General features: G+C 42.7%; 1 protein-coding gene across 8 annotated transcripts in view; it reads right to left on the bottom strand.

The window, feature by feature from the left end:
• LOC114875152 (zinc finger homeobox protein 4) overlaps positions 1 to 17,429 on the bottom strand; it is a 233,612-nt gene that overhangs the window by 102,873 nt on the left and 113,310 nt on the right. The window contains exon 1 of one of the 8 annotated variants that reach the window (XM_029185119.2): positions 3,854 to 4,811. The exons of the other annotated variants lie outside the window; for them this stretch is intronic. The gene's annotated coding sequence lies outside the window, so the exon portion shown is untranslated. Of the gene's footprint in view, positions 1 to 3,853; positions 4,812 to 17,429 lie in introns of those variants that run through there. 8 annotated transcript variants of the gene reach the window in all.

Here is a 17,429-nt window from a genome sequence, read left to right as displayed (position 1 = left end):
GGAAGATTTTTCTCTGCCTAATTTTCAGCTCGTCAAATCGATTAGAAAGCAAATGGTTCATCAAGACCTTCATCGTAGAGCCGATCTATTAGCAAAACCGTCGTTTGCGAATTTACATTCACCGACCAATTTCAAGCATTAACTAGTCGGTGAGCGACGTTTCCTCTAATTAATCGGCTTACGAAATAATCAACGCAAACGGCTAGATCGAAAATCTGGTACGTGTGGTTCACGGATCTAATTAGTTCGCGAGGTGGGCGTGCATGCGACCAGCAATCAAGAAAGCAAAGAGAACGTTTCCACCGCGTTTTCACTACTTCCAAATAATTAGTACCCGAAAAGGTTCTCCCTTTACCTTTTTCCTTGTTCGGATAAACAAATTACCGGGATATTAGCCAGCGGACATGATTGCTGGCAGAAAAATGCCAATGATGCAGTGTCGTGGTTACACGTTTCGAGTATGTACATGCATCGAAAGCTGAGAATACTTCAGATTCCATGCGTTTTTGTTTAATTTCCACGGAAGACAGTGGTTAAATATTTGACAGGGTACTTTTCTTTCACCACAGGTAAACACTTTTCGCCAATTGACCCTGCTTTTACATTGAAAAATTATTTTATTTACGTTCAGATAACTGTTTATAAAAATGTATAAATTCAGTTTCCAGCAGAGACGATCGACAGAGCTAATGCTATTTAGAATTTTCTTTAATTTCTTACAATTGTTGAATTACATTAAATTCGTGGAGTTGATCCACCACAGCATCCACGACATTCAACGCAACAACTTGCATTATCTGCAACACTATTCCGTATGGGTATCTGGTGTCGCGATAAATTTCGAGGGATTCCTTCATAACGTTCCGCGTTTCCAAGAGGGCCATGGCAATTGGACTTTCTAACGCGGTGGAACCAGGGTCAGGCGTATATCAATCGTGGTTAATTAGTCGCCTGGTGGAAGGCTGGCTGGCTTCATGGGCGACGAATAAAGGCCGGGTAGCGCTCACGCACGAGTAAAACATCGGCAACGCGATACCGTTGACCCCGATGGTAAATTGTCTTTCGAGAAACCTCGACAGATGCAAACCGTACAGCTTTAATTAATTGCACACGCATCACACGCTCGACACGGTCCGTTCGGCAAAGCATTGTTCAAACCGGCTCCGACTAATCACGATTAATTAGCCCCTCGCGTACGATTTAGAGGAATAAATTGGCGAACAGCGCAGGAGATGCCTTGGTCCTCCGTGTTGCTGATTTTTCAAACGGAGGTCAAGCCTACGTTACAAGACCGTGCTTCGTTCGAGGAAAAGGAGAGGGTGTTGTACGGGGGAAAAAAAATCTGCTACAATGGTTTGGTATAGAAAGCGGCACCGAATTATTTGCTGTTTATGGAAACAAGACCGTGCGCTGTTCTACCAGACCGGCTTCGTAACAACGCTTTCCCGGAACGGATACTTCGTCGTCGAGAAGCCCTGAGCTCTGCTTCGATGACCTTTAAATCTGTTCCACCGAATACAGCTGCCGTTTCTATGGGATTTCGTGAAGAAAAAAGGCTGCTACCAGGCGAGTGGTTTTCTTTCTCGACAGGTGAGAACCGGGTTTAACAAGGAGCGAGAGAAATTTCAGTATTTACACGATTTCGGAAATTTCACTATTTTATTCTCCACTGATTCTACAATCTCCTAATATTATCTAATAATCTTTTAATTTGCTAAGTGCTTTCTAATTACCACTGGATCACTGAGACACCGATCATTTAAATTTAGTTTTAAATATTATTTTTCAATATACGAAAGTCTTTCGCTTAGAAATTTTAGAGCTTGACCTTTGAAAGGCTAAGAGAGGAACTCGACTAAAAATTTCTAAAAATTAATACCGAAGATGTAATCTTGGTATTCTGGGATTAATCTCAATCGAAGCGTCTATGTATACATTCTGAAGATCTACATCACAATGAGCAGACTCTGATATTGAAGAATGAATAAAAATAAAATATTTAAAGTACTACCTACACGTTTCGTGTTTACTCCTAGGATACTTCGAGCTTGTACAGTACAGAACTTAATTTCAGTAGACGTTCAAAATCTATCATGGATGTGACACAAATTAATGACGTTCATAGCCTGAAATAAAAGAACCACTCCAATCAATCTGCCTACAATGCGATACCTGTTATTTCCCCTCGGATACGAATCAACGAGTCAATGAGTCAACGAATTCTGATACGAAGCACTTAAAGTCGTAGTTATATATTCGAGAGGCCGATATTGGTCGTGAGTCGAGAGGCAGTGCGAGTTGACGCTGGCTGCGTTCTGACGCGCGCGGACTTTGCGTTATCAGACGGTCCGCGTGCCGAGGATTTCGTTTGATATAAATTGTCATAACATCCAAGATAATTATAACATTGTTTTCTTCATTATAACAGACAGGTATTCGATACTCGAGGTGTTAAAAACAAACCTCGAGACGATTTTACAAGTGAACGTCTGATCGCGTAGTGCACGAAAGGTTAATGCGTAGCAATTTTGATTGAGAAAGGGTTAGCTGCAACGTTCACGCACGACGTCGTCTTCGCGTGAACCGGTGTTGGTAAACAAAAGGTTGGATATCTAAATCGCGACGGGTATATCACGGCTCGCCGGCTCGAGAGGGTCCCTAATACCGGTTCCCTTATCTGCACACGAATCGAAATCTGGCGTGTCGCACGCGTTTCCACTGCGTTCCCGGGCTCCAATGCCCGTTGCACGCACCTTCGAAACACGAACCTCAACGGCAACGGTTCGCCAACTCCGGGGAACCGGTTGAAATTTCGATGCGAGGAAGTTACGCTTGACACGGACCACGTAAATTCGTGGAATCCTGCCGAAACGAACGAATTCCGTCAAATAAAATTCGAAATCGAACGGGGAAATTCGAATGGAGCGAAACGTGAATCGTTCGGAGCTTCAGGGATTATAGTTCACTCTCCAATCGTAAACCAGATTGTGCGGGAAAAGGTGATTTAAACACTAGAGACGACGGTAATTTCACCGTGGAAATCTCGAGAACTAGATTCATCGTCGTTTTCTTTGAATATTAAACACTTTTCAGAGTTTCACTGCTGATCCTGCGAGAACTTCGATGCGCGGTTAACCCTCGGACGGCGGACAGAGAGAGTCCAATTTCAATTTAATTCTATATTTCGTGTTATTTTTATTTTCTAAATTTCACACTGTTCTTATAAAAATTATTCTTCCAATATAAGAAACGCTTTAATGTCCTTGTAATGTTTTGTAACTTTAGGCCTCGATTTACCCCGACTCCGCTGTTCAAGGGTTAATAGCGACAGAACAAAAACGCGAACCGAGGGAATTCAATCTTCTTGACACATAATGCTTTATAGCTTCATGGTGAACAAGGGATGAATTTTTCTACGCTCTATGTAAACCGAATTTGTTATATTAAATAAGACTATCGTTCTAGGAATCTCACTGAATACAATTCTGAGAACTTAAACAATCCCTTCTGCACCAAACTTGATTGATAACTATTTCGATTCACGGATAGCTTGTATCAAACAATTGTTCAATTGAAAAATTTTTCATTGAAAACTGATCACTACGAAATCATCGTATCATCGTTAAAACAATATTTTTGCGGTTATATAAATTATTCGTGTAAAGATTTTAATCACTTTACGTCACAACACAAAACGTAGATACATTTGGTCTTCACTCACACCGTTTCAGAGCACGACTGACGATTCTCGCTTCGAATCGTCCCGCGTACAATTAGAAACAAAATAAACCTCACTGATTATCGCAACACTATCTGACGCGAATTTCTATCCTGTAAACAAGAAATCACGTACCTGGGTTCATATCCCGCGAGCTGCCAGTTTCCCTTCAAGCAGCAGTTGCACTGTTACCCTCGATGCACTGTATCTCTCCAAACACGATAGAACTATTTTTTTTTCCGCCGAATAACTAGAAATTGATCAGAGGTCCGAACACTTTCTTATATTTTTATCTTTCTTGCACGCGGTCCTTTGCAACACGAACAAGTAGGAAACGTATGAGAGATGCGCGCAAGTTGACGGCGAATAGGAACGCAGAGAATAGGAATGATTCGTTTCAAAGCACCACACACAGTTTCTTTTTCTTTTTTTTTTATAATTATTTTAGCAACGTCTACGAACCGATCACGGAGAACAATCACCTTCGCGAATCGAGAGGGTTTTGACACTACGCTAACTATCCATTCAGAGATTCTTGGCACGTCCCGACACTTCGACACTCGTTGTCCAACACGCCGGAAAACAGAGGATCTAGAATCTGTCGGCGATCACGATCGATCATTCGATGCTCGCGACGAGTTTCCGGTTCACCGATCACGCTCCGTTCGACGCTCCAAACGATCCCCCGACTAGTTTCGTTGGTTCCGTGCGGTCAGAACCAAGCGGTGGGCCGATTGTTCCCTTATTTCCTTTCGGCACTAGTCCGCAGCACCTCGTCACAACCCAGTGCTAATGGATATGGAACGAACCCGAAAACAAGCCGTGCACTGTGAGGTAACACACCGTTTTCAGCACTCGCACACGGAACGCGGACTTGCTGATAATCCTTAGCGAGTGTGGCGGGTCCGGCAGGCAGAAAAAAAAAAAACCAACTCCGCGTCCACGTCCAACCCCTCGGTAAACGCGAACGATGCGAGGCTTGTGACGAGGGGGTGGCGAGAGTGCGTTGTTCGTGGCGTGAAAACGGCGGCGAGGGCTCGCCGGGTTCCGCGGCTCTCTCTCTCTCTACACACGGAATAATATTTTAATGAAGGAAAGGCCGGACAGCGAAGTGCCCACGTCGGGTCGCGCTGCCGAACTGCTCGCTTCCCCGCCCCTCCGCGGCCGACCGCTTCCACCCCTCCACAATACCGAGACGGTCGAGTGTGCCCGTGTCCTAACAACCCCCACTATCCGCCTCACCACCACACCGAACCGCGTTCCCAAGCCCCTCTCCGTGGCAAACGCTACGGCAGCTGCGCTTACGTAGAGGTGGGGACGATAGGGCGTAACCTAACGCTGCTACGGGGCGGGTTCTCGCAGCCCTGGATGCTGCGTTGCTTGGTGGGGGTGCCAGTGAACCGTTCTCCCACCGCGCCGTCGCGACAACCCCCCACCAAACGGCACGATTCTGACCGGCCAAAGACAGCGCTGTCGCGACAGCGCAGGAGCCGACGATGACTCCGCTGAGACACCAAAGGTGCCCACCCTGGTGGGGGTAAAGGCGCGAGTCGTCGGTGCTCCTGCTTCCCAACTTCCCGGATATCTTTCCGGTAAACTTTCCTCTCCGAGGGATAGGCTCTCTCCGTTTCCTCTCCTACTCCCTCTTTGCTCGCTCATCCGGACGTATCGTCTGCCCGATTCGATCGAAGATCCAGGATTTCCGACGGCAGGAGACGCCGGAGGACGTCTTCGCGGCGTTACTTTCGTTTTCCTTCTTTTTCAATTTTTTTTTTCCTCCTTTTTTTTTCTCACGAGTCTGTGACAGTTTATCAGTGTACCTGTGCATGATTTTCTCCATTTCAGGAGAACCTGTTCAATTGTGATCCGCGTTGTTGGCTAGTACGAGTAAATTCATTTAGACAAGTGCGTTCGCGGTTGTTCGCCATTTCGAGGGCCACGATTCATGCTGATTTTAATACCTTCGAGAAGTATCATTTGCGCAAAGCCACTTTTTAAAATGAAAGACAACAGCTTATCAGCCATTTCACATTGCGAAAAGGTCACTTATTTATATGAATAGTTGAGGATGTTCATTGGTAGATGATTACTACTTGTGAGATTTCAAACTTTCGGAACGTTTGCTCGTTAATTTGCGCCTTAATTTGTTTTCCACGAGGAATACCGTGAAACAAGCGAACGATGTCGACACCTCTTAGAACCTTCCAGGCTTTCTTTGGTTTCTAATTAGCTCGATTATTTTCGTTCTTGTTAAGAACAGGTCGAAGATAAATGGATGTAACTTCTTCGAAGTGTTCACGAATATCTCGTTTCCAGATATTCCGCTGTCTTATTACAAACAAATTTAATTATCACCATTTTGAAAACTGTAATCTGATTAACGTGGACAGGTGTAATTGTTAAACTTAATAATTATTTAAATTCGAGCGTACTTTTATTCAATTATGGAAATTGGAGGTGACAAGCATTAAGATAGCCATACCGGAGGATAGTGATCCAAAAATGATGATTCAAAAGCGAGCGTTTGTAATCTGGGAGGGTTGAACCGGCTGTTTGAAGAGTAACAGCAAAGAAGGGGGGATATCCGTGAATGGATGGACCAAAAGAGAGAAGGCACTGTTCGTTCAAAAAGGGACCCTTCACTGTGTCTTCGGCCAGTTTTACTACACTTTCAGGATTCCAGACCCGTGGACAGCCTTCGGCCAGGTGTCTCGTCTTTCGCAAAGGGAAACTCGTAAAGTGACTTTAAACCGATTCCTTCTTTCGTTCCAGAGAATCGCTTTTCCTTCGGTAACGAAGGTGCATATCTCTTTCTGAATACATCCAGCTATAACTGCCAAAGGTTTCTTATTCTTTTCGAATCGTTCCATACAAAGAATAACCGGACAATATAAAGACATACGAAAAAAGGGAGGAAAAAATTAAGAAATGTTTGAATTTGCTTTGTTACTTTAAGCTCCTCAATAGTTGCAAGGATGTTTCTAAGCCTAAGACGTCAAAGCCAGATCTTTGCTAATGAAATTAGCAATCTTTTTCTTTCTATTTTTAAAAACCCAAGAGTTCATCACCTTCTCCGTTCTTGCTCAATAAAACAAATGATAAGATAAAGCGTCTACCATCCGCTTTTATAATCTCCCCCTTGGTTCCGTTTACTATTCGTCGCAGATTCTCTGGTATCCTTATACGGAGCACAAGAAACGAAAGAAAGCTGAATACTTATGCACGGTATAAGGAGTAATTAAGCAGGGATAAAAATCTTTGTCAGTTTTTTTTGGGTGAAAAGGTAGCAAATCCTTCGAATGGAATTCGTCGAATTTCGGTCGAGTTAGCTGGAAGGGAAGGTTGAGAAGAGAAAATCGAGGATGCTAACAGACGTGAATACGGCGTTGGAGCGTGCGTTGAGAGGTGGTGTTCGTCGGTCCGCACGGTTTTATGGGGTCGTCAAAACGTTCCGCGATTCTCCGGTATGCGCCCAAGCTCCACGCATTCCTCGTCGTCGCTGAGGCGCTGAGGAGCTGAGGAACTAGCTGACCGTGGCTCGAACTATGAGAAATATTACAAAGAGTTAAACAGCGACACGGTAGCCGACGATCCGCCGCTAACGGTGGGAAAAGGCTGCGCGAAAAAGAAAAAAAGAAAACGCCATGACGCTGGGAACCCGAAACAATTCCATCGGTCACTACCGGGCCTGGCCGCCGTAAAATCGAACTACTATCGTTTTACTCGGCAACTGATCTGAACAATTCGAAAATCTCGTCGGCTATGCACGTTACGAATCGTTCGCCGTGTTCTCGAGCAGACGGTAAATCCTATGGAAATTTCTGCCGGTAATAAAAGCTGGCTTCTTCTTCGCTTAAGAACGGAACAACCGTGTTTGATTTCGGTTGGAGGATCGTGGAAAACGCGCGAAACGGCGAACCCGTTCGTCGGAACGATAGATTTGTGGCGTTCTTACCCCGCGAACTTGACACCCTCTCAATTATGTGCTTTAAACTACTAGATCGTTACAAAAGCTTGTGTTATCGTAAAATGTTCTTTATGATATACCCTTTATAGAAAGAATAACGAGATGCATAAATAAAGCAGTTTAATTGATCAGGACTATTTTAAAGAGTATGAAAAATTTTCAAGTTTTTGTATACTTATAGTTAATTTGTATCCAGAAAATTGAGAATTAAGAATCTTTCGATAACTTGTGCCGAAGCGTTGAAATTACGGTTGAAACAAACATAATTAAAATGCCTGCGGAAGAATCTTGGCAAGAATTCGCGTTTAAGCCTACCATCGTTCGTTTCCCACGTAATTTGTCAATTTCCCGGCACAGCCCCGGCGGTTCGTCTACTTTTCGGTGACAACGAAATTTCGTGCACGAAACAACAAAGTTGGAATAGTTTCACCGGGACAAAACCTGACCTGACCCTCGTTCGGCTTCCTGAACGCAAGCCCGTTAGAAAATTACGTGGTCTCACGCGCGTACACACGATTCGCCCTGGCCATGGAGGGTCGTCCTGCTCGTGCGTGTGCATCAGCCTAGTACGTGGTCAGAGGGGTAAGAAGCAACCCTCTCGAAGGACGTTCTTACGACTGGTTCCCTAAAAACCACTCGCAAGACATACGCAACGCGCCTAGCCGCCAGGTGAACGGCTTCTCGGGCTATCAGGGAGAATCCTGGCTAAAGGGGTGAAGAAAACGAAGGACGTCCAGGGTGGGGAATAGAAAGAGAAGAAAATTCTGTGGCGGGACAAAGAACACGCGTTGGCCACTCGGTCGCGCAACTTTTGAACCGGAAGGAAACCAGACTGACCAGACTGCCGGGCGCCGTTCGTTTCACCCTTCTTGTTTGACGCACACCAAGTGCCGGCCTTCTTACCGATTCCTACGTGTTGCCCGGCTTAACCGACGCAGCGGCCATTGTTGGAAATCATAAATCTCGTCAAACTGGTCGTGATTTTGGTGATTCGCGACCGTTCTCGTTACGAGACACGATAAATAAGGAGCGTGTGCGAACAACTCTCACGACTGTTTCAACTTCAACAAACTCTTAGCATCGACACTGAAGCTGATACTCGAGTTGTTCGAAAGTTGCATTTAAAGATGCTTTGAAAATATTCAGAAGCAAATGTGACATTAATTTTTAAAATATTCATATTAAATCAGAAGTATAATACCATAATTTTCGTTCAACAAACTTTCTTCAAATTTCCAATAGTTTTCCCCTGAAAATCCATTTTGAATGAAAGAAAACCGGCTATTGAATGCCGAGTTCGGTGTTTCTTGGAATCTGTGCCAAACAGTTATGAAGATGATCCTGATCTTTTTCGACAACAGGCATCAGGAGCGAAAGAGAAAGGAAAGGAAAAAAGAGAGGGAAATTGGACAGAGTTGCTGGTTGTGCGTCAGGTAGCTGGACCTGGTGGTAGAATTGTTCGGCACCAGCAGGTGCTAGCCATCGGTATTCAAAATAAAATATTGTTCTTGCGTCCTCGCGGCTGAACGCTGCAAATGTCGAAGGATCTCACCCAGCCTTTGTCTACACAGGAGAAGCGAGTATTTTTACGTCCTACGGACACCCATCTCTCTAAGCCTTTCATGCTTCCTTACGGAAACCTTCCTTTTCCTTCTACCTGATACTATGGCTGTCGTTGCTGGTACTCTTCGAGAGACCGCCACGGGACAGGTAACCACCAGTTGTTTTAGAGCTTCTCGTTTCCAGGTCAAGTTAAATATTTCGTAAGAATGTTTGTTTTACAGTCGTATTTTTTTCTGGGAATAACACTGCCCAATAATTTAAAACAAATACGATACAGTGCATTAATTTCACAATGTAACGATATTGTTTGCGTAAAGATCTCTTAGTGTTATGAAAAGACTGCTAATAAATAGTAGCAAGCAATATAATAATTTATGGACTCTCGATAAAATTTTACTTTAAATAATATCACTGATTTTTACTTAAGAAAGATATTCTGTAAGATATTTTTACCGGGTACCTAATGAGTATTGCTAATTAAGTAATTATCATACTGCTTAAGTACTGTTTACTTACATGCTTTGCACTATTAAAACGTGAATTATCTCTAATCAATACGTTTGTTTCCTTAAGTTATATAAGTTCACATTCAGTACCCGAAAACGCAAAAATGGTAAGCTTGTTTAATCAGTTCTTGCAGGCAAAATCGAAGAATTATCGAAGATACGATAATAGACTCTGTGAGCTCTAAAAATACGAAATTTTCAAAAAATGAGATAAAGAAATCAGTCGCTAAAGAGAATACCTTGTTCAATATGAATCTTTTCTACTAAGCATTTACTAAAATAACCTTCCTTCCTCGTAACGATGGAAAATTAAATTTGTCAAAGTATTATATAATTTAAAAAAACGCTTCGAAGAGCGGCGAAAGAACACAAGGTATAGCGTGTGGGACCTGTGAGAAAGGCGCTAGAACGTCGACGAACAGTCGAGGATAATTAAAGGAGAAGGAAGAAGGGCCGACTATGCGACAGACAAGATGCGCGAATGTTATTTAAAGTCTAGACACAATGTAGGACCTCTGAATTAGTGGGCTTCTACGGTAATTAACGAAATTAGCCGCAATTAGAGTGGTCGGGGAAGCGATGCGGCGTATCCCTTTTTCCTTTCTCTCGCAATCAGCGTCGGTCGAAGAAAGACGTTCAAGACGATCCAGGAGGGACCGTTGAGGTCCTCGAGTGGCGCGTTTACGCCAAGCCTTAATGACTAACCACATCGGTCGAAAAAAGTATCTACATAAACAAAACTATGGGAACCGCTTCGGCTACGATTACCATGTTGAACAGAGGAGGAGAGACCGAACGTTGTTTTAACAGCAGCGATTTCAGCACGGTTAGAAGAGGTCTGCTGTCTGATTGGATTGTCTAGTTAGCGGGTTTGATGAGATCATTCTTACGGCGCAATCAGCCTCGTAAACGTCATCGCGCGGCCACGGTAATATATTTTGGTGGCACGGGAATACGCGTGATTGTGTGAAACGTGTACTGATAAAATACGATACGTATAATTCTGCTTATACGGTCTCAGGGATACGTGTCGCGGGTATGTTCCTGTGTTAATTGACGTTTTTCCATCGGGACAAGCGATATATTTTCCAGACGGCACGCCACGGATACCGAACTCCATGCAGTCGTAATTCGATTTTGAAATGTTTATATCTATTGAAAAATATTTCCCACGCTCTGTCTTCGATATTATTTATTAAACTTAAACTTGATCGTATACTTTAGCAGGTGTAAATATAAATTTACATGTGTTCTATTGAAAAGAACAGAAAAGAAAGAAAACATGGTACGGATGATACTGTTTCAATAACAAAATAATTACATGTGTTCTCAGTGATGATTACGAGATGAAATAGATTCCAAAGTGAAAGATCCAGGGACAGGTTTCAGCAACCTGCTGACAAACAGGAAGCGCATCGTCAACCGACACCAGTCGCCGTTGGTCAGTTTCATAACTGTACAATACTAGGAAAACAGAAAGAAACGTGGACAATACGTAAAGTACAGAGCGTAGCCGAACCGAGGGTGAGGGTCCTCGTTGTCCGACGACCCCCAATGGGACATCCGACGAACGCGCAGCACCTGCTTCTTCCTAGATGACTATGAACACCCGAAAATTTTCGGTGAAACTGGCAGGACAATGCACCACCCGCCACCGGCTGACCATTGTCCGTCCGATGGTCTACGGATGGTGCCCCCGTGTCACACGCAGGGCGAACACTTTATACAGCATTATTATTCGCAGGGGTGTAATCCTAATTCTCTTGTAGCTGGCAGGCAGCTAGAGTAGGTACCTGCTTCGGCCTACCTCTCCGTGTCTCCTTCCAGTTATTTATTACCTTTGTTTACAGTGTTGCACCCGCAATTAACGTAGATCAGTCCCGCACCGGCTAGGACCGACCCTTGGCCGGATGAACGGCCTTCCGATGAAACACGTGCTAACAACGCTTCGTCGCTCCTGGCTAATTGAACAGCTCAACGGCCACCAAGGTCTCTTCGTGCTCGATTTAATGTGCTACGAACGAGCTGACGATATCTCAGTCCTTTCGATCGACTTCTTGGTATTACAGTTAGAAAAATAAATCACTGGGAAGTTTATCATTCGAATGTGGGAAATGTAATATTGTACGACTGAATTCGAAGATATGTCATCGTGATCGATGATACGGACGGATAATTGAAACATTTTCTAACTTAAGGGTATTAGGAACTTTAATTGGTTAGATTCTTTGTCCTTGTAACGAGCGGTTTTAACGTTTCTTTTTACTATGATACACGCTTCACGAATGAGGAACACGGTTCAAGTATTCGAGATTATCAAACATTTAAATTGCATTCGTTATTCTTCTATAATATTAAAAGATTAAAGTTTTATTTTTTCTAATTTTCTAAATATCAAAACTGTCAATAATCATTTATGTTTAATTTTAAAAAAGAAAAATGTATTACAAGAAAATGTAATTTTCAATTGTTTCAAATAAATCTCCTACGAATGAAATATATTTGTTATTTTTAACCTTCGTGTTCAGAAAAACACCCTATTGTCACGAACGACATTTCAGTGTATAATAAATCACGAATCGTTAAAAATCGTTAAATTTGAATTATACAAGGTAATCGTATAAAAGATCGGTCGCCTTGCATCCCATCCTAAAAGACGAAGCGTTAACTTTCTGACGCATCTTGCTGGTTGTGTTTCAAGGCGATTTCCCGAAACTCGACTTGTTCCCTTATCTCTTCGGCCCTAATGACACGCTTCGAGAACGTGAATCGCCGTGTGGTAAAATGATTTCCAGTTTCACGGTCGGTATGCAAATTCGAGGAGTGTCCGTGTGAGCTGTTCGAGGGTAATTCACGGATAAGAATAACACCTCGAGCGTGGATATTGAAAGCGAGCGGACTGCGAACAATTCGCTATTTGCATTTCTGCGATCCGCGCGACACGGCCACCAGATACGATGCGTACGATAGAAGAAAAACGCAATAAATGAAGGAAAAAACATCAAATAGGAGATGCTTACTTGTCTCTGAAAAAAAGGGGTTGGAAATTCAACCCGGGGGTAACGACTATTTCTACGTGAATAGACAACTGTTTGCGTGGGGAATCATTTTTTTCTTTATTATTCTCGACCAGAAACGTGTTCTTATTATGTATCGATTTATTTCTCTTCGTTTGTGAATATTTTACAACTAAGGGGCTGCTATGATCAAGTTCACCGTTTACCTGAAGTAACAGGGGGAAAACGGACAGGTTATATTATTTCTTGCAAGTTGCAAGGGTTTTTTATACCCGCTCTCACTGATGAGTAGTTAGTAGTAGAAACGTAATGAGTAGACGGTGGATAGTTATGTGAATATTACTAGAATTAAGAAAACAGTTTGAATTTTATTCTTTCAGTAACTTCTTTACTACTTTATTGTTTTTTATTTGTGTCTTTGTTTTAATTTTGTTTATTCTTTTCATGCACCCTGGTCTCAAAGGTGTGCCCATAGTTTACGGGAAAGCATATTTCAAGGAAAGCTTATTATCGCCTGTAATATCTTTCCTGGTGTCTACTCTTCCGTAACTCTTCACGACTCCTCCGCTTCTGGTTCCGGTTCAAATCGGAGAGATCGCGGTCTGAGACTGTTCCTACGCACTGGAAGGCGCCATCATCGATCTCAGGAGTGTCGATTTGGAGCAAGATCGTGTGTCTATTCGCTGCTCGTATCAATACCCGTGGATTCGTGTCCGCGAACACGGAGCTGATTGAATTGTGAAACGCACATAAAAGCAGTAGATAAACGCAAGGGGGAATTGATCGTCCATCGCTGCTCCATTCACGAACTGACCAGTTATGGCTACACTTATGAGCTTAGCTGCACATACGTATACCGAGTGTATGTACCTTTGCACATATGCGTTCCTACTGCTCGTCTGTGCGGATAGTGCTTTTCTGTGTTTGCCGGTGGCTGCGCACAACCCCACAGATGCAGTACCAGCAAACCTTGCTACAATCACTGTACACACACGGTGAACCCATTTCGGGGTTGAGAGTATAACCTTGACCTTCTTTAACCCGAGAAAAACGAAAGTTAACTATTCGTTCCTAACACTTTAAAAAAATAATATTCTTGCTAAAATAAGGTGATTTTATAAGAATCAATTTTCAGAAGGTAAACGAAACTGAAGATTATTACAAATATAAGAAAAGAAAATTCTGTTTCTATCTTCCAACCTCTCCCTTAATTGTTAATAGCCGACCTAATGCGATCGAAGGCCATAACTAATGAAATATAGGGATACCGTGCCTATTTTATTTAAACCTTTTAAGATTGTCTTAGCTTCCAGATCATAGTAAATTCCTACGAACCGATTACGATGCTCAGGTAGAGGAGCAGACGCGGTCTTTCGATTGTGTGGTCCCGAACCGGTCTGTGGGTGTTTGTGCGTCAACTAACCGATGCAGTAAAATAGAATTACTCAAGTACGGGAAGGCAGCGGATACGGGGGTCGAGAGAGAAAGAGAGGATGTCGTTCGGCTTTATGTCAACGTTAACGATATCGGATTTGCTTCTAATTTAAAATTTCACGATGGAGCTTAAAAATAGATCTGCAGACACAGAGAAAAGGTACCAGAAATTCGTTTAAACCAAACCAGCGAGAACATAGCTGAATAATTTAAAAAGTGTCAATGAAACTTCGCGATATTACGTTAATTTTATATTTGATTCGAAGAGTTAATAAATTAAGACTTTCGTTTATTGAATTATTTAACTTGGACATCCAATATGTCAGCGCAGACGGTTAATAACGAAGAAATTCCATTACGATAAAACACGAGGCAAAAGGAACGAGAGATGAAGGTGAAGAGTCGATTCTCTGGGCCGAAAGGTTTGTGATGAACGTAGCGAGGCACCGATAATCGTTCACGTGCCACGAAGGCGCGAAGAACGTAACAGAGATACACGCTCGATACGGTGTAGTACAGGCCGATCGGCTTGATAAGGTAGTTACTAAATGCAAATATAGTCAACCGTATATGTTTGTTTTTTTACATGGATGTGTACATAACTTTCAGCACGTTGCGCCTTCGTTAGATGATTTAGAAGCGCGTTAGATGCAAGTTGATTGTAACGTTACAAGAAAATTGAATCTTTACGAATTTTATTCTATGCATGACAAATATCTCCCCTACATTGTGATGGAAGGCCCCTACATTTATATTTTAATTAAGAGAATCCTATGTTGCACTTGAGTGTACAGTGACGAGCATGCTGGCCTTGCAAACTTTCTGCCGATAGTATAATGTAATAACCATACCCAGGAACAGCTGGATTCCATTTCCGACCTATTCGCAAATTCCACGGTTCCATCGCTATTACAACGTGTTCGCGTTGTCGAATGGTATATCCTTGCCAGGGGCATTAAATATTACGGCCGAATGAACTTTATATTAAACGAGAGTTCAAGCCCGGCCAGATTAGCCACCGCACAATGCATAAATACGGTGGACGATCGACTGTGTCCCGGTCCCGATGTAACGCCAGGACTTACGAGCACCGTGCGTCCCGAAACACGTCCCTTATCGTCCCGGTATCTGGTGCAATGCCGATGTTACATGTTCGTATCGAGTGTCATTAAGTGTGATTATATTACCCAGGCCCGTTCACGTGTACGCCGAAAACGAAGAGGCAGAGATGAGAACCGAGAGAAAGAACAGAGGACTGGGACACAGGAGGACGCTAGAGAAAGAGGTTTTCGTGCGGTGCTGTCATCGGTTGGGACCAGAGAAGCCGCTTTTACGTCGATACGTAATTTATTGCCATATCCGATATTAAAGTATCGTGGATAAGACGAAGGGATTGGCAGAAGGTCTACCTGCGAGTTCGTTTCTTTCTTCTTGCCCGCGAGAATGCCACGGTTGGGCCGTGTGTAAAAATTTCTTTCTCCTCTTTTTTCCCTTCCCTCCCTTTTCTTCATTCTTTTTCCTGTTGATTAGTCCTTCCAGTTCAACCCTTAACTACCGTGACTCAGAAATACAACACACAGAACGCATACGTGTCACGTTTGTTTTTAACCCTCGAACGGCGGACCATGAAGAGAGTCCCGATATTAATTTAATTATCTACACTTTCAAGTTTTATTTATCAAGAATTAATTTCGATAAAATTGATTAGATTGATAATTAAATGCTCTGACTGGTCGTAAGAACAAAATTAGAGCAAAGCTGTTAAAAGAAAAAAAAAAAACGACGAGTGTTTCTTAATAGAGGGTGAATGGAAAGGAAGAGATAAGGTAGGAACAGAATAAAAAATTGTAGCACTCTGTCATTTTCTGGCGCCATGAATGAACCAAGGAAGTAGGTTTCACTATGGAACCGTACGTTCATCTTTCCTTACCCTGTGGTAAAACTAACAAACCGGTGGCCCAGCCGTCCCTGTAATTTTTTAATTACGAAGCCACATCCTTCAGTCACTCAGGTCCGGTGACTTGCAGCCGGTGTCTAGAATCCATTCCCTAATTTTTAATAACACCTAGCGCCACAGATCCGGTAATAAGTTTGTAGGCGGTTCCCGGACCGATCGCAGAGGCGAAAAAGAACAAAGGATCAAACTAAAAAAGAAACATAGAGAGCGGGAAAGAGAGAGAAGATGAACCGGGAAACATATTGGTAGCATTAAGTGAAAACTAATTTTTATAACGCATAGCGAATGATAAATTATCGCATCTCAAATTGCATTACACCTTCAACAGATTGTTTAATATACATTAAAATTTGAGTACGAAATTTTACAATCAAATGAGACGGTAAACATTGAAACAGCATAACTGAAATCAATCTGAGGGAACGTTTTCAAGAACAGTAAAAAGAAAAAAATGGAGAATTCAAAAGCAAATCGAATGGAAAGAAATCAGAGCAGGATGTCCGATGTTTTCAAATCAATGTCAACGCGAAAGGTAGAACAGCCGGCCAAGCAATACACGAATTTTATTATGCGCACGATCCGCACGCGTTCTAACCAAGGCTTATGAATAAATATCGCGATTTCCGTCGGCGGAGAAATCGAAACTCGAACCTAGATGGCGCAGCAACAGAACGAATCGATAAAAATTCGTCTCGTACAGCCAGCCGCCATAAATATTCCAATAAAGGTCGACCGTGCGTCGTCGAGCCGCCTTGAGAACGTTTCATCTCTGTTTCCATGTTCGATGATGCCCGTCCAGAGGCTACGTGCTTATATCGCGCGAAAAGCTAGAAAAATTTCCTAAGATATTTTTTTTCCAATGTCCACAAACGTATTCCTCGTCAACCATTTGTCGTATCGATATTTCGCAACGATTTCTCGTACGATCGTTTCTCGAGATACGTAGGCACGTCCTCGTTATTTTTTCTTCCTTTGAGTTTCTCTTTTTCCGATGGTATATCAATTTCGATGATCATTTTGTAATTAAAAATTGTTAGATTAAAGAGAATAGGAGTTAATTAAAAAAAAAAAAAAATGCCTTAAATGTACTTTTGTTCCGGAATGAGATTATCGTTTTGAAAAACAATTTACGATCACGATCGAATCGGTGAACCGTCTCGTTCAATTTAAATATTTAACGGAAGGGAATAATAACGGTCCATTATTCGTGACGGCGATGCTGTGCTCGCGCGAGTGCACGCGTTGCCCTATCGACGAGTATTATTAA

Source organism: Osmia bicornis, chromosome 11 (assembly GCF_907164935.1).
Source record: "Osmia bicornis bicornis chromosome 11, iOsmBic2.1, whole genome shotgun sequence".
Taxonomy (NCBI): Eukaryota; Metazoa; Arthropoda; class Insecta; order Hymenoptera; family Megachilidae; genus Osmia; species Osmia bicornis.
Note: the sequence above shows the minus strand (reverse complement) of the source record. Positions and strands in the feature narration are given on the sequence as shown.